Here is a 19316-nt window from a genome sequence, read left to right on the forward strand (position 1 = left end):
ACAACTACACTGCTGCGCATTGAAAAGTGAACAGCATGAAGACGGTATGGAACAAACGTAAAAGTGATATGAAGAGTACTACAAACACAACACTGCAAAGTCGCTAGAGCTAACAAACACCATCTGCATTCTGAACATAAGGTAAGGTTACACAGCGGGTATCTCGTTCAGAAATCGGATTTGGGTAATGTTTCTTTCTTGGGTTGGGTTGGGTTGTTTGGGGGAAGAAAAAAATGACTCTGAGCACTATGGGACTCAACTGCTGTGGTCATAAGTCCCCTAGAACTGAGAACTACTTAAACCTAACTAACCTAAGGACATCACACACATCCATGCCCGAGGCAGGATTCGAACCTGCGACCGTAGCGGTCGTGCGGTTCCAGACTGTAGCGCCTTTAACCGCTCGGCCACTCGGGCCGGCGTTTGGGGGAAGAGACCAAACAGCGAGGTCATCGGTCTCATCAGATTAGGGAAGGAAGTCGGCCGTGCCCTTGCAAAGGAACCATCTCGGAATTTGCCTGGAGTGATCTAGGGAAATCACGAAAAACCTAAATCAGGATGGCCGGACACGGGATTGAACCGTCGTCCTCCCGAATGCGAGTGCAGTGTGCTAACCACTGCGCCACCTCGCTCGTTAAATATTTCTTTGTGTCATGTCTACTGTAAGAAGGGGAATATGTCGGATACCGACAGAGTACGATCGTGCCCCTTCGAGACTTCTGTTTATCGTTCCGCGATTTGGCTGTTCGCGTTTGTCTGTATCCCACAACCCTCATCGCAGGATTCATGAAGACCTCATTCAACGTCAGGCAGGATTTCAAAGGCCTCAGAAAACTAGCGCCCGAGAGGACAGATACACACTGTCTCATCAAAAGTTTTTGGGCACCCTCATGTAAAGTAGCATTGACCAACAGATGTCACTAGATATGGACCCGCCAGTATAAAAGGAGACGACGAGTAACTATGTTGTCAGTACAGAAGCAATAATAGCAGAATGGTTCAATCAGTGGAGCTCAGTGACTTCGAACGTGGATGTTACCTACGAATCCATCAGCAACATTTCAACCCCTCCTAAGCTCCCCAAGTGGACTTTTGATAGTGTAGTTGTAAAGCGGAAACGCGAAGTAACAACCACTGCTAAACAAAGACTAGACAGATTTCAATGTACTTACGGACAGGGACCTTCGAGCGTTGCAGAGGGTAGCTGTAAAAAATCGCACGAAATCACGGAAATGACTCTCTTGTCAGCTGCGACTTGCTACCTGCAGTCCATCTAGCACAATGACTGTATTTACGCAGTTAAAAAGGGTGCACTACAATGGTTGAGCAACTCTTCATAAGGAACACTTTCCTGTAGTAAATATTAAGAGAAGACTGATGTAGTATAAACAGCGACTGCAAGGGTCAGTGGCTAATTGCAAACAAGTGATTTTGATTGATGAACCTCACTATACCCTGTGGCAACCCCATGGAAGGGTTTGTTTTTCCGAATGCCTGAAGCACATTACCCCTGATCATCTGTAGTGCCAACAGTGAAGTTCTGAAGAGACGATGATGTAGCCTGGGCATGTTTCTCGCGTTAGGGTGTGGTCCTCTTATTACCCTTCAGAAAACACCAAAAAGCAGAATTATATGCACAAATTTTACAGCATTGTGGACTGTGTACAGTAGAGGAACAGTTCAGAGACAACGTACCCTGTCAAAAGGCAGCCTCTGCGAGCAATAGTTTGCGCACAATAACATATCTGAAATGGTTGCTCCAGAACCAAGCGTCCAACGTCAGTACTTTCTCTAGTTTTGGCTCTGGAGGAAGAATGGGCTGCTATTGCTCCACAGACATTCAGACACCTTATTGAAAGTGTCTCCAGCAGAGTCCAAGCCATCACAAGGCCAAGGATGGACTCACGCTATATTATTGCCCACTAGTAGTTGTCCAGACACTTTTGCTCAGATAATGTATTGTTCAGTACACCGTGTACGTTCGTAAAAGCATGTTAGGCACCTTGAGTCAGAAAATGGGTTTGTTTTCAACAAGAGAAGTATCCACACGGACAGTGCGTTGGCGTGTGAATCACCACGAATTGTCAGCAAGGCGGCCATTGTTGTGGCTACCCTTGACTCAGCAGAAGAAAGAACCGCACCGACAGTGATGTACCCATTAACAACAGTGGACTCAGCAGTGGCACCACGTCATCTTTCCAGGCGAGTCCCAGTTGTGTCTACAGCACCACGACGGATGCATCCGTCAGTGGAGACTCCGAGGAGAACGAGCGTTGCCAGATTGCATTGACCATCCTCATATTGTTGGGTCTTCCTATAGTTTAATGTTTGATTTGCAAAAGGCGAGTCTTCATAAGCAGATTATGAAATACACAACTCTTGTCGATATCTTATGGTCATTCGCTACCCATGGTTGCAGGTCCATAGATCCATTAAACATCTGACACCATCTAAGCTTCATAGATAACAAACAAAAACTTCAAGTTGTAATTGTTTATTACTGTTCAGTACAAAAGCAATAAGACCAGGACGAGGCACTGAAAATATTCGAGGCGCTGAAATATCACGCTGCCCCAGTGTTGCCACCTTCATCCTAGGCACAAACAGTACAGCGCCATCTTGAAAACACGCTCATCTGTAGATGTCACAGAGTATGCTTGCTACAGCGGTCCATTTCATTTCAGGACTCTCATCACTACAGTACTGCCTACGCGCCCACGATCAACTGAGATTGTTGCTATTACCTAGTGGCGAAATAAAGGCTTGTGACGGCACTCCCATGGTGTCAAACATGCCTTACGTCAGGATTCCGATGCATCTTAGGCATCAAATAAAATTCCATATAATTAAGTTACATTTATGATCACTTACGCAGATATTCAGACCAAACAAATGACACTGGGAGTCCCTCAAAAATTAGCGATTCTATTCGCATGAAAATCGCGTCTGTAATACATTGAATATCAAGAGCTCAGGTGGCACGATAGCACTAACCGAAAAAGGGAAAGCTGAAAGGTAGAACGAATATGTGTAAGGGGAACTAGCCTGAGGACACATTATAAAAAAAGAAGACGCGGTAGGTGAAGATGAGATGAGGCATATGATTAGTGCGAGAAGAATTCGAAACAGCCCTGAAAGATCTCTAACAGCCTACTCCGGGGGTGCGAGGCCGCAAAAGGCCAATGATGTAAACGCATTCGACGTCACACACATTGTCTACCATGCAACCACAGTATTAGCTGCTAATGGCAACAGGGGGTGAGACTGGAGGTGTCCAATGGTGAGCACAGTATGAGGCTACGGAGCGTGGTTGAATTTCTTAGTCGACGAGTAACAATAGTGCTACAGCGCTAGTGATGTTGATACAAAGCAGAACAATGGCAACGATAAACAAAACAAACATCGCATTATATTTACAACAGTTGCCGAAGCTGACATTTCGTCAAAAAGGAAGCCAAGGAATTTCGCAGAGTGAGAAAGAAATGGCAGATGAAATATTTGTGTTTCTGCACGACGTATCAGTGGAATGTGTAGCGTCGTATACGCTCGACTGTGCGAACAATGTACGTGAAGAGTACAATGATGACAATACATGCTTAAAAAGTGAAAGTAATATTGAAACAAGTGTAGAGCCATGCATTTCATCATCCTTACCAGGCAGAGAGTGAGAAGTCTCCAGTCAAACTTAGTAAAGGAAATCGTTGTCCAAGGAGCGAGTACGAAACATAATAACGTACATGAAAGATTATCCACTGCATAGTAGAAAGAAAATTATGAACAAATTTAGAATAAGTCCGCAGCAATAATACCTTGCAGAGCATAAGAAAAACCCGATATTTATGGGAGGACAAGACGCACTTGTTGAAAAACTGTGCGTTTCAAAGATTCTCGATACAATTTACAGGAGTTTCATAATAGTGATTTACTACGTTATGAACATCAAATTGGGCGCTACATAGATTGCAGTGATTTCAAGGGAAGTAATAGACGGTTGTATAGCTTCGAACAGTGCAAAAAAACTGGAAGACGTAAGATAACGTAATTTTAAAAAAAAGCGTTAACTTGACGATGCACAACAAACTCCGGAGTCTACCAGAAAATTTGTGGGTAAGATAAATAAACTTATCCCATCGTTCAGTAAGAAATTCGTTTCCAACTCCGACGAATCGGGATTCGAAGAGGAAATGCTTATGAAAGGAACCCTGGAAATTAAAGATACCAAGAGTGTCGTATCAAGATCAACTAACATAAATGTTTTAACGCATTTGTATACAATTACGCTGACTGTTAAACTGAATGGTAAATTGGCTGGAAAGTTATTTATTGTGTTGCGAGAAATTGGAGGAGCTCTGTCTCCTAGGATAATTTCGCGAGTGCGTTATCTTGCAAGTGCAGAAGGATATATGTACCTCACAGCAAGCAAGAGTGAGAAAACTACAATTATGGTAAAAGCACTGCTTTTGGCCAATAGCTGGTCAAAATAACTTGCTTTTGCTTGGTTCCTGGTCTGCGTACAAGAATCACACTCCTTTAGAGCAAATTAACCCTCCTGAAAAGTGTGTGACATTGCGGTTCATATCAGCTGGAACCACTTGACAAATTCAGCCTCTGGATGTTTACTTTTTCCGTGCCTATAAAACATATTATCGCACTATCTGCAGCTATGCCTTACAGGATAGCCAGTGTCACGATAAGCTCTACGACAAACTGTTTTGCACTTGTTTGCATGCCATCACATTCCACCAATACTCATAACACCGTTACACCTATATGATTCTACATGCATTCTTTAAGAGTCAACGTCCTGCGCGATTTATAACTCCCGAGGACTTCGCCTTCGATATTGATGGTGCGAACTTTTGTAATCACGATGGCGGACCATATTTGATTCGGTGTTCATGATGCAAGTTAATGGTTTGTTTTGAACCTTTCTGGAATGTCAACCATGTCCATTTTGTGAAGTGTAATACATAGATCTCATAGAAGGTTGATCTCTGCACCTCCCGGACACACGTTTTCTGTCGTCCTCTAAATACACATGATGAGTCATTAGTAGCTAATATTTTTTCTGTCATAATTGCCAACGCAACACTTTCAAATTATCCTTACTAAAGATTGAACTTACGACCTCGCACCCAAGGGGTTCCTTGTACGTGGAAACAAGGCCCTTCGAGTAGACGACGTTCTCTCTGAGTTATTGATATCCCTGTGACAACCAGCCATGATGAAACTATTATACCTGGTGTGAAAGACATATGAGACAGGCGAAATACTGTCAGACATCACGAAGAATATAATAATTCCAATTCCAAAGAAATCAGGTGCTGACAGATGTGCATATTACTCAACTATCAGTTTAGTAAGTCATCGTTGCAAAAAACCTAATACGAATTCTTTACAGAAGAATGGAAAAACAGGTAGAAACCGATCTCGGGAAAGATCAGTTTGGATTCCGGAGAAACGCAGGAAATTGCGAGCAGTACTTACCCCACAACTTATCTTAGAACATAGTTTGAAGAAACGCAAACCTCCATTCACAGCATTTAACAATGTGGACTGGACTACACTCTTTCAAATTTTTCAAGGTATCTGGGATAAGTGCAGAGACCGAACGATTATTTACAGCTTGTGCATAAATCAGACTGCAATAAAAGGAGTCGAAGAACATGGCAGAAAAGCTACAGATTAGATTAGATTAGATTAGCACTTGTTCCATAGATCATGAATACGACACTTCGTAATGATGTGGAACGTGTCAGGTTAATAAAATGTGTCAATACAAGATATTACATTACACAAAATATTAAAATATTACACGACACTTAATATTTTTAATGTTTTTTTTTTTTGTGTGTGGGGGATGTGTAAATTACACACTTACCATATCCAAAAAGTTCATCTAATGAGTAGAAGGAGTTGCCATTAAGAAATTCTTTTAATTTCCTTTTAAATGCTATATGGCTATCTGTCAGACTCTTGATGCTATTACGTAAGTGAGAAAGAATTGAAATTGGATTGTAGCCTACCCCCGCAGTTATTTTATCCGTACTTTCACCAAGCTGTCAAGGAAACGAAGAATTAATTTATGAATTGTATTCGCATTTGCAAATATGGACAACTATCACCTGTGTAATAGAATGACGACAGCAGAAATTCGGCCCGGCAGAAATTTTCATCGTCGTCATTCCGTTATACAGTTGATAATCGTCCATATTCGTAAATGCGAATGCATTTCTTGTATTTCGTAGCAGCATGCATGTCCGATGGAACTTTGCATCGTGTTTCTGGACAACACAGGCACTTCAATATCGTATTGTAAAGAGAAATTTGGTTAAAGAGTTGGAGGGATAAGAAATAAAAACTCTGAGGTTTGCCAATAACACTGCCAATCTGTCAGACACAGTAAAGGGCTTGAAAGAGCAGTTAATGGAATGGACGGTGTCTTGAAAGGAGTATATAAGATGAACATCAACAAAAGCAAAAGAAGCGTAATGTAACGTAGTCGAAATGAGGCAGGCAATGCTGAGGGAATTAGATTAGAAAAGGGGCAGTAATTAGTAGATGAGTAATGTTATCTGTGCAGCAAATGATGGCCAAGGTAACAAAAATATAAAATGCAGACTGGCAATAGCAAGGAAAACCTGTCAGAAAGAAAGAGGAATTTTTTAAAATCTAATATAAATTTAACTGTCAAGAAATATTTTCTGAAGGTATTTGTCTGACGTGTAGTCCTATGCAGCAGTGAAACCTGAACGACTGGTAGTTAGGACGAGAAGTAGATAAAAGCTCTTGAAATGTGTTCCTGTAAAAGAAACTAGCCTTTACAAATAGCTTCAGGTACATGAATATGTCACTCACTTCACCAAAAGAAATAACTTCCATAATAAAATCTTTAAAAACAAAGCATTCTAGTGGTTACGATGAAATATCAACAAAGTTAATTAAGGCATGTTCTTGTGAGTTTAGTACAATTCTAAGTTACTTGTGTAAACAATCAGTTATAACTGGGACATTTCCTGACTGGCTAAAATATGCAGATATGAAGCCTCTATTCAAGAAAGGAGATAAAGAGATACCATCAAACTACAGAACGATTTCACTTTTGCCAGCATTCTCAAAAATTTTAGAAAAAGTAATGTACAGGCAGCTTCTCAACTATCTGACCACAAATAACATATTATCAAGAACACAGCTTGGATTTCTGAAGGGTTCTGATATCGAGAAGGCTATTTACACCTACAGTGAAAATGTATTTAATTCATTAAATAACAAATTACAAGCAGCAGGTATTTTCTGTGATTTGTCAAAGGCATTTGGTTGTGTGAACCACAACATCCATTTAAATAAATTAGAATTCTATGGTGTCATGGGCAGTGCTGCAAAATGGTTCAAGTCATACCTCGCTAACAGGAAACAAAGATGTCAGTGCAAGGGACTAGTGAATTAAGTCATCAGTCATCATCAGAAAGGGAAGAAATTACATGTGGTGTCCCACAAGGATCCATTTTAGGGCCATTCCTTTTTCTTGTGTACATTAATGATCTCTCATCAGTTACACTGCCAGAAGCAGAGTTCGTTTTGTTCGCAGATGACACAGGTATTCAAATGGCTCAGAGCGCTATGGGACTTAACATCTGTGGTCATCAGTCCCCTAGAACTTAGAACTACTTAAACCTAACTAACCTAAGGACATCACACACACCCATGCCTGAGGCAGGATTCGAATCTGCGACCGTAGCGGTCACGTGGTTCCAAACTGAAGCGCCTAGAACCGCACGGCCACACTGACTGGCGACACAAGTATTGCAACAAATAGTATGTCGAGTGTAGTTATAGAAAGATCTGCTAATGATATTTTCACGGATGTTAATAAATGGGTTAAAGCCAACTCACTGATATTAAACTTCGAAAAGACTCACTATATGCAATTCAGAACCTGTAAGAGGTTTCCACCCAGCATATGCATAAAGTATGAAGAAGAGCAGATGGAAGAGGTTGACAATCTTAAATTCCTGGGATTAGAACTTGGTAATAAATTCAGTTGGGAGGAGCACACCACAGAACTGCAGAAACGCCTTAACAAATCTGTATTAGCAATTCGATTGTTAGCAGACATAGGCGACATAAAAATGAAAAAGCTTGCATACTTTGCCTACTTCCATTCCATAATGTCAAATGGTATAATATTTTGCGGTAACTCTTCAAGTCAAACAAAAGTTTTCAGAGTCCAAAAGCGTGTAATATGTATTATTTGTGGAGTAAATTCATGGATGTCCTGTAGAAACCTCTTCAAAGAACTGGGTATACTAACTACTGCCTCTCAGTATATTTACTCCTTAATGAAATTTGTCCTAACTAATATATCTCTTTTTCCAACAAACAGCTCAGTTCATACATACAATACCAGGAACAAAAATGATCTGCACAAGGACTTAAAAGCACTTCCTTTAGTTCAAAAAGGGGTCCACTTCTCAGGAACATTCATCTTCAATAATTTGCCAGCAAACATAAAAAATCTAGTTACAAATAAAGATCAGTTTAAAAGAAGCCTGAAATACTTACTAGTGGCCAACTCCTCCTACTCCATTGACGAATTTTTTTTTATAGAAACCAATGATGTATTGTATTTACTCATACGATTAGTATTGTTATTTCAGCTAAAAAAAGTGATGTATAGTATATACTCATACTATTAGTATTGTTAATTCAGCTCAAGGAAAAAAAGTGACATGTTCCACATCCAGGATCTCCTCAGCACAGATCTACGGAATGAAAAACTAATCTAATCTAATCTAATGCTTAAGATTAAATGGGTGGGTCAAATTGGGACAAAACAAATTAAGCACACAACTTAACTAAAAAAGGAGACCGTTTGATTGCATATGTCCTTAGACATCAAAGAATTGTCAGCCTGGAAACCGAAGGAAGTCATGTGATAGAGAACCTAGGGTATTTATGTAAGGACTTTACAAAAGAGGACCATGTAGTGATAGTGGGTGGTGTGGGAAACAGTTTGTACAGGGATGGGGCTTATGACATAGGTGGTGACCTGGACAAGATAGCTTCCCTGACTCATGGCACCACTTTGTTGAGCTGTTCCGGCGTCATGATCGACCACAACTTGGTGGAGCTGTGAGGCGAATCAATGTGGGGTTAGGGATGGCTCTGAGGACAGCCAACTTTGCTCATGTTTCTCTGGTGCCCACTGGGACTATCAACAGACTGGGTTTCACTAGGCATGGCCTACACCTAAACAGGACTGGGAAGGGAAGACTGGTACAGCTGATTCATGAAAGTATAGGGGGTGGAGCTCAGGCCACACATGGTCAAATACCTGTTGTCATAGGTAGGTAAAGTAGGTCTTTTTTAGGATAAATCCAGACAACAAGTTCCCCTGCCTAAAGAGTATCTCCAGTAGTTTAAAAAATACTGAAACAATCACCCACAAGACAGCTTTTAACACTTCAGATATCACACATACCAGATGCCACAAAGAAAAACAAACCACTGGAAAGAGTAAGATGGGGCATTTCACAGACTTAACAATCCTCCATCAAAACATGCAATCAATAAAAAATAAAATACAGCTACTAGAAGTTGAGCTCCAGTCTTTGAACTGCACAGTAGTTTGTACTACTGCGCATTGGTGTAGAGAGACAGAAATCCAACATGTAGTATTATCATCATATGAAAAGGCGACCTCTTACTGCAGAACTACTTCAAGGGGTGGAGGATCATGCATTTATATCAGAAAAAGAACACAGTTCAAATCAAGACATGACCTCTGTACCGTAAGTGAAGACAAACACTTTTAAATATCAGCTATTGAATTAACAGGGCTTGGTATCACCAAGAAATTAATCATTTTGTGTGTGTATAGATCTCCCAGTGGTAGTGTGGACACTTTTTTCAATAAGTTAACAGAAGTTCTAGATAAAGTCTCAAGTACAAAGGTCAACATAATTCTGTGTGGGGACATTAACATCAACACTAACACCATAAATGAATCCAGCAGCACCTTCATAAACATCCTTCAAAGTTTTGGCGTCTCCCTATTGGTCAATATTGCGACAAGGGTTACCACAATGACTTCATCAGTAATTGACCATGTGGCCACAAATATGAACAGGGAAAAGTGATGTAGCTGTAAAAGATCCCAGGCTATCAGACCATCTCTGTCAAATAATAACAGTAAAGTCAGGCATCGAATCATTCCCTAAACTATGAGCCTACAAACGACATCTATCAGAAATCAAAATAAAAGACTTTTGAAAAGAACTAGAAAAACAAAGCTAGGATGAAGTGTATAAGGAAACCAATGTGAATATGAAATTCTCTAATTCTCCACATTGTTTACTTTGAAAAGTCATTTGCAAAAGTATGCCTGTCTGTATCAACATCTCACAAAAACAGATGGATAACAGCAGGTATTATGAAGTCCTCCCAAACATTAAACACCTCAGTTCTATGAAAAAGAATCGCAATGATCCAGAATTCTTAAATTTCTATCAGAGATTCAAAAAGATCTATAGGAAGGTGCTGATTGCTGCAAAAAGTCATTTAATGACAAAATAATATACACTCCTGGAAATTGAAATAAGAACACCGTGAATTCATTGTCCCAGGAAGGGGAAACTTTATTGACACATTCCTGGGGTCAGATACATCACATGATCACACTGACAGAACCACAGGCACATAGACACAGGCAACAGAGCATGCACAATGTCGGCACTAGTACAGTGTATATCCACCTTTCGCAGCAATGCAGGCTGCTATTCTCCCATGGAGACGATCGTAGAGATGCTGGATGTAGTCCTGTGGAACGGCTTGCCATGCCATTTCCACCTGGCGCCTCAGTTGGACCAGCGTTCGTGCTGGACGTGCAGACCGCGTGAGACGACGCTTCATCCAGTCCCAAACATGCTCAATGGGGGACAGATCCGGAGATCTTGCTGGCCAGGGTAGTTGACTTACACCTTCTAGAGCACGTTGGGTGGCACGGGATACATGCGGACGTGCATTGTCCTGTTAGAGCAGCAAGTTCCCTTGCCGGTCTAGGAATGGTAGAACGATGGGTTCGATGACGGTTTGGATGTACCGTGCACTATTCAGTGTCCCCTCGACGATCACCAGTGGTGTACGGCCAGTGTAGGAGATCGCTCCCCACACCATGATGCCGGGTGTTGGCCATGTGTGCCTCGGTCGTATGCAGTCCTGATTGTGGCGCTCACCTGCACTTCGCCAAACACGCATACGACCATCATTGGCACCAAGGCAGAAGCGACTCTCATCGCTGAAGACGACACGTCTCCATTCGTCCCTCCATTCACGCCTGTCGCGACACCACTGGAGGCGGGCTGCACGATGTTGGGGCGTGAGCGGAAGACGGCCTAACGGTGTGCGGGACCGTAGCCCAGCTTCATGGAGACGGTTGCGAATGGTCCTCGCCGATACCCCAGGAGCAACAGTGTCCCTAATTTGCTGGGAAGTGGCGGTGCGGTCCCCTACGGCACTGCGTAGGATCCTACGGTCTTGGCGTGCATCCGTGCGTCGCTGCGGTCCGGTCCCAGGTCGACGGGCACGTGCACCTTCCGCCGACCACTGGCGACAACATCGATGTACTGTGGAGACCTCACGCCCCACGTGTTGAGCAATTCGGCGGTACGTCCACCCGGCCTCCCGCATGTCCACTATACGCCCTCGCTCAAAGTCCGTCAACTGCACATACGGTTCACGTCCACGCTGTCGCGGCATGCTACCAGTGTTAAAGACTGCGATGGAGCTCCGTATGCCACGGCAAACTGGCTGACACCGACGGCGGCGGTGCACAAATGCTGCGCACCTAGCGCCATTCGGCGGCCAACACCGCGGTTCCTGGTGTGTCCGCTGTGCCGTGCGTGTGATCATTGCTTGTACAGCCCTCTCGCAGTGTCTGGAGCAAGTATGGTGGGTCTGACACACCGGTGTCAATGTGTTCTTTTTTCCATTTCCAGGAGTGTATAATGCGGAGAATAAAAGCAAAGTAGTCTCAGATGTTATAATAAAGGAAATGGGGAGAGGCAAACAAATGCGGAATAACATACTGTTAAGAGAGGGGGATAAAGCACTTAGCAACCTATGTAAACAAGCATTTTTCAAGTATTGCAAAGAAGTTACAGCAAAAATTCCCCCAAACAAATATAACACCTGTAAATAATGTTGCACTAAATACAATTATGTTACTTCCAACCACAGAGAATAAAGTCAGTAAAACACTTCAAAAAATAAAAAATAAAAAGTCAGTAGGCTTAGATGAAGTACCAGTGTGCATACTAAAACAATGCATAGGGATTATACAAGGCCCTTTAACAAATATAATAAATGAATCCTTCACATCAGGGACATTTCCAGAGCAGTTAAAACAGGCAAGATTTGTACCTTTGCTTAAGAAAGGTAATGCAGAAGACATAGAAAATTGTTGGCCCATTTCCCTGCTGTCAGCATTCTCAAAAAGAATAGAAGCAATTATGAAAGACAGATTAATGAATTACCTGAATAAATACAATCATTTAAGCAAATCACAGTTTAGTTTCTGAAGTGGCAAAACTACGGAGTCAGCCATAGTAGAATTCACCAAAGTTGTACTTGATGCTCTAGATAAAGATGAGTGTGTCACAGGCATATTTTTGGATCTTTCTAAGGCGTTTGATACAGTCGACCACAAGATTCTGTTAAATAAATTACAAGCTTTAGGAATAAGAGGGGTAGCTAATCATACCTAACAGATAGGGTACAAAGAGTATAGATAACACATACTTCAAATAGATCTAAACATTTAGTAAAACACTTATCACAACCAAAATACACTAATATAGGGGTTCCACAATGTAGCATATTAGGACCAGTACTGTTCCTGATATACACCAATGACGTTCTGAGTAGTGTTACTCAGAGTGAAAAAATTCTCTTCATTGATGACAGCAATATTGTAGTCACTGAGAAAATAAGAGAACTCCTTGCCGAGAGAGCAAATGTAACTCTCAAGAAAGTTTATGATTGGTCAATAATACATTTACCAGTCAGTTGTACACATTAAAAATAACATTGGTAATTACTGCACAAACAGCTCTGTCCATGACCATGCAACAAGAGATAGACTCAACTTACATTTAACAAGAAAAAATAAACATAAAACTCAAAACAGCATTTTCTATCAAGGAATAAAGCTGTACAACAAAAAACCAAAAGAGATCAAAGAAATTGCCAAAATACATTTCATACATTGAAGGATTACTTAGCTAAAACAGAGTAGGGGTTTGATAAAAAATGTTATATAAATAAATAATAATGATTGTAAAATATCTAACATTCCACATAACACCTTCAATTTTTTCCTTCTTTTTCCCTTTCTAGAAATACTTACCCCAAGCTATGCATAGCACAATACAAACACATAAACACATCTTCCTCTTTCTGAGCTCAACACCTCACTCATTATGGAGGGATGCTGACTCAGTTTTTCAGGATAGCAAATGAGAAGTAGCGGTACAGAAAATGCCCCAAAGATCACAACTGAGTGTGTGTTTGTGTGTGTGTGTGTGTGTGTGTGTGTGTGTGTGTGTGTGTGTGTGCGTGTGTGTGTGTGTAGTGAGTGAAGTGTTATGAAACAATGTATGTATAGTGTGTGCAGTGACTGATAATGAGACATGAGTGAACAATGTGGCATTACATTATTTAATAAGTTATTTGTAAAAAAAGTATTGTATACCAGGAGTAAATCTAATGATTGTGTCTAACTTGAAGTCTGTAAATATATGTGTATACGAATTAGCTCATTTTAAATTGATCTGAATTTGTAAATACTTTGACATGTCCTATATCCTTGTAAAAAGAGATCTACAGATGAATAAAGCTACTACTACTACTAGGAACTGTGGGGGTTAGGAGTTGTAGAGAGAGAAAAATGGTTGAATACAGTAAGCAGGTTCAAAAGGATATATGATGCAGTAGTTAAAACAGAGATGAAGAGGCTTTTACAGGATAGACTAACTTGGAGAGCTGTATCAAACTAATCTTTGGGCCGAAGGCCATAATACAATACATTGACTGAAACGGATTGGAAGGGAGTGGATGCCAAAAAAATTAAACAGAATGTTATTGTAATGTATATTGAACAATGTCGCTTGGTATGAGGATTGGGAAATTGGAATTGGCAAGGTTTTACAAAAGTTATCGAAGTATATTCATCGATATTTTAACTAATTAGTAATAATTCAAATTTCGTATTTAAAAAAATTAGTTACCACAAAAGAGATATTTTTGACCTCGTCCTTTAATTGACATACATCAGTTGCTTCAAAAGGCTTTCCTAAGTTACAAAATTAATATGAGCAGTGCTCTTATATCAGGGTTAAGTCTTGAAAGCTATACTGAACAAAACCTATAATGTCACTGAGATTAAGTGCTCGTTCTGATTTCCAATACAAGTCAGTAAAGTTGGGGATAATTTCCAAAAGACAAACGGTTACAAGGCACTTTTTTTTCAGAAACTCTCCTGCAAACTGTTCAATAATTCCCGCACGCAGACTCAATTAGTAAATCAAATCGAACCACTAACGTTGCATGATAGCTGCAAACAATAATAACGACTGCCAATGACTCCAAATCTAATTAGCTCTGTTTCTTTTCATTTTGGTACAGTGACAGATTCCTGTAACATGCTGCAAATTTGCTGCAGCCACGGTCTTTCAGTTGGCTGGCAAAAGGCAAGACTCTTGAGAGGAACCACACAGGTAGTAAAAATGTTTCTGCTAAAAGCCAAGCCTTGGCCAGGTACACACTGCGGGCCAAATGCAACGGGGTTAAGGTGTCCAGCCCGCTATAAGTTTCATTATGTGACAAGTGCAAAGAATGCCTCTTAGCAACGATAAGATCTGAGGGAGAAGAGAAAATACGATGCAGTTAGTTTTACATCCAGCCGTTAGATCCAAAGGAGGCAATCTGGAAGTTTGGTCACAGTTTAGTAAGGAGGTACCTTCTCGTTGGCTGTAACTGTAAATCTCTCATATAGAGAGGACTTTGTACGTTCTGCCCTACTCTGTAGGGATAAACGTACTTCATTCGGCAACCATGCCACTGTCTGCAAGAGTAGCCAATTTGTTCGAATGTTGTTTAATTATCATTGGTCAGAAGTCGCTAGGTCTGTTGCAATTGTCCACCAAGATTCCGGCGCTGACAGAACCTGCTAAGTTCTGTAGAGGAGAGTTAGAGAGCACTTGCTCAAAGTGCAGCTAATCAACACTTCTCCTTAGTGCATCTTAGAGAAGACGTGTCTGTGGGCATGAGGCGGTACACATTGGCTTAGAGCTGCAAAGTGAGACGTCTCCAACTTAGAGCAGAACTCAGGTGCTGAGATTGAACTTAGATTTCTGAGTCATTCATCATCATCATTTGTGTATCAGTAGAGCATGTTTGCATTCATCGAGCAGAGGCGACTGCAAAGTCACGCAACCTGTTTTAAGATTTCGTTTTGTTGATCTAGTTTTCACAGCCAACTAGCTGCTCCCACGATGCGCTTAACATTTTCAAGACTTTTCTTCATCGAAATTAAGTTATTCAGCAATCAATAGTCATATTTGTGAACACAGTACTCATCATGTACTCATCCACCTACGCCAAGGCTATCATACATATTTCAGTCCCATGTTCCCTCGATAATTAATTGTATTCTTGACTCAGTGGACAAAATATTCTTGATGTCTTTTACTAATAAATCAAATTGTCATAGTGGCCCTTATTTTCTTCTCGAAGTTTGTTTGATAGCATTATCAATATGTCTATCTGAGATGTGGTACCAATATTTCGTGCTTACTCGTACCAACCTTGATAATTTAAATTGACAAGCTGTTTTCTATTGTGTGACTGTTTTGTTTTAATTCACATAATCTTATGGAGAGTTATCTATTACTGTAGGTCACTGAGAATAGACTCTCAAGCATCTGAGGAGTATGCTAAGTGTTCAACCGACACATCACAAAGCCAAATACGAAAACTTGAAACCTGCAAAGGAAGCAGACCGATATGGAGAGGAACGGAAAATTTCAAGCAATTTTATATAGTGGGCGAAAGTGTCTGTCATGCTACAACAGAACCAACTTACATTACGCACAATTTGGGTTTTGATGAACAAAGCAGTTAGCATCTGAAGCAGTCGATTTGGAATAATCCAGCAGTCGCATTCGATCTCAGATGTATGAAAAGAGTGACGAGTTCGATAGAATTATATCACAACAGGCCTAACACCTACACTACTGGCCATTAAAATTGCTACACCAAGAAGAAATGCAGATGATAAACGGGTATTCATTGGACAAATATATTATACTAGAACTGACACGTGATTACATTTTCACGTAATTTGGATGCATAGATCCTGAGAAATCAGTACCCAGAACAACCAACTCTGGCCGTAATAACGGCCTTGATGCGCCTGGGCATTGAGTCAAACAGAGCTTGGATGGCGTGTACAGGTACAGCTGCCCATGCAGCTTCAACACGATACCACAGTTCATCAAGAGTAGTGACTGGCCTATTGTGACAAGCCAGTTGCTCGGCCACCATTGACCAGACGTTTTCAATTGTTAAGAGATCTGGAGAATGTGCTGGCCAGGGCAGCAGTCGAACATTTTCTGTATCCAGAAAGGCACGTACAGGACCTGCAACATGCGGTCGTGCCTTATCCTGCTGAAATATAGGGTTTCACAGGGATTGAATGAAGGGTAGAACCATGGGTCATAACACATCTGAAATGTAACTTCCACTGCTCAAAGTGACATCAATGTGAACAAGAGGTGATTGAGATGTGTAACCAATGGCACCCCATACCATCACGCCACGTGATACACCAGTATGGCGATGATGAATATACACTTCCAATGTGCGTTCACTGCAATGTCACCAAACATGGATGCGACCATCATGATACTGTAAACAGAACCTGGATTCATCCGAAAAAATGAAGTTTTGCCATTCGTGCACCCAGGTTCGTCGTTGAGCAGACCATCGCAGGCGTTCCTGTCTGTGATGCAGCGTTAAGGGTAACCGCAGCCTCGGTCTCTGAGCTGATAGTCCATGCTGCTGCAAACGTAGTCGAACTGTCGTGCAGATGGTTGTTGTGTTGCAAACGTCCCCATCTGTTGACTCAGGGATCGAGACATGCGGATAAGATGCCTGTCGTCTCGGCTGCTAGTGATACGAGGCAGTTGGGATCGAGCACGGCGTTCCGTATTACCCTCCTGAACCCACCGGTTCCGTATTCTGCTAACAGCCATTGGATCTCGACCAACGCGAGCAGCAATGTCACGATACGATAGACCGCAATCGCGATAGGCTACAATCCGACCTTTATCCAAGTCGGAAACGTGATGGTACGCAATTCTCCTTCTTACGCGAGGCATCACAACGACGTTTCACCAGGCAATGCCGGTCAACTGCTGTTTGTGTATGAGAAATCGGTTGGAAACTTTCCCCATGTCAGCACGTTGTAGGTGTCGCCACCGGCGCCAACCTTGTGTGAATGCTCTGAAAAGCTAATCATTTGCATATCACAGCATCTTCTTCCTGTCGGTTAAATTTCGAGTCTGTAGCACGTCATCGTCGTGGTGTAGCAATTTTAATGGCCAGTAGTGTAGTTTGATTGTATGCAGTGCCTTGGGTACACATCATGATCATAAACCTATCTTCGACGTCATTGCGACGTCATCTTTCAAGAATATAACGCAAAATCGAATGTTGTAGGTGCTTGTAAGGAGTATTGTTATCTTTGGTGTTATAACGTACCAATACTGTACTCCTTATTTATCGCTGGCTTCTGGAACTTTCGAAGTCGAGCACGTCTTTTCTCTGGTGTGTAATGTCAGCAATGCCTCTGCACTACTGGTCACGCGTCGTACTGGTATCGTTGTTGGGCTTCCGTACGCGGAGGATAAAGAGTATAACGAATTTGCTAGATAGTACAATTAAGAGTCGCAAGTGTAACGTCGACTCGTAGCAGAAAACTGTTTGAGTAATTCAGTTATTTCGTGCAATAGGCACTTGGGATTTTTATGAGAGTTAAGGCTGAAACAGTGCCGGGTTTCTTAATCAGTAACTTACGCAGAGGAGCATATTGACAGTAGAAATTAAATGAGAAGGCTTCCTTGATCACTGATTCCTTGATGACTAATTCATGTGGAACAGCAACGTAGCGATGGTTACTTCACCATGTGTTGATGCCTCTAGTCACGAAAGATTACTAAAATTTGGTTTCAAATAGAAACTGAAATTAATCACTGGAAACAAAGCTATAATAATTGAAAAGCAGTCTCGATCGCAAATTTTCTTTTAATCGGAGTGACCCGTTTCTGTCCTTATGGATCATCTTCAGACTCCAGAACGGCAAGTGGACTTCCATGGAGCACGCTGCGCCGATCCACGACGCTGAAATAGAGCAGTCATCATTCTGTCTCTTTGTGACTGACACGATCAAATGCTTTCGATAAGCCAGCCACGGGAGATCCCTGTGGATGCTGCAGCGCGGTGCAACCCCCGGGATGTCCCCCGGATACGCCAAATCGGCTACGAGGCAGCGCGGCACGTACCTGAGTCCGCTGCGCCGGCCCGCATGAAGAGCATCGGCATCTTGACGGCCTTCCACACGGACTGCCGGCGCGACGCCATGACCGCTGCGCGACCGCCGACCGCCGACTGCCGGCTGGCGAGTGGCGAGGCCGCCCCCGCGCCGCCTCCACCGGCGCCTTGTTAGGCCGCGGACTAACAAGAGGCCCTAAACAAGTGCCGCCGCGGGCTCCCCTGTCCGTCCGCAAGACGTCGTAATTGCGTTTCTTGCGGAGGCTGGAGTCGCCGCTGCACGTCTCCCCCGTGCGTGCCTCACAATCACAATGCCATATTACTAACAAGGGAACATCCCCATCGCAACCCCTCAGATTTAGTTATAAGTTGGCACAGTGGATAGGCCTTGAAAAACTGAACACAGATCAATTGAGAAAACAGGAAGGAGTTGTGTGGAACTATGAAAAAATAAGCTAAATATACAAACTGAGTAGTCCATGCGCAAGATAAGCAACATCAAGGATCTTATAAGCGCTGGAGCGCCGTGGTCCCGTCGTTAGCGTGAGCAGCTGTGGAGCGAGAGGTCCTTGGTTCAAGTCTTCACTCGAGTGAAAACTTTAATTTTTTATTTTCGGACAATTTTAGTGTTAGATGTGTTTGCTTTTCGGCAAGTGAAATACTTTGTGAAAAGATTCTATGATTTTGCGAAGCTGCATAGGTACACA

At 42.0% G+C, this 19316-nt stretch overlaps 1 non-coding gene across 1 annotated transcript; it reads right to left on the minus strand.

Moving 5' to 3' along the window:
* Positions 1 to 333: 333 nt before the first annotated feature.
* Positions 334 to 417, minus strand: Trnas-gga (transfer RNA serine (anticodon GGA)). The gene is given in 2 exon segments: positions 334 to 368; positions 378 to 417. It is a non-coding gene; the product is annotated as a tRNA-Ser (tRNA).
* Between the last annotated feature and the right edge of the window lie 18899 nt (positions 418 to 19316).

Source organism: Schistocerca serialis, chromosome 4 (genome assembly GCF_023864345.2).
Source record: "Schistocerca serialis cubense isolate TAMUIC-IGC-003099 chromosome 4, iqSchSeri2.2, whole genome shotgun sequence".
In the NCBI taxonomy this organism is placed as follows: Eukaryota; Metazoa; Arthropoda; class Insecta; order Orthoptera; family Acrididae; genus Schistocerca; species Schistocerca serialis.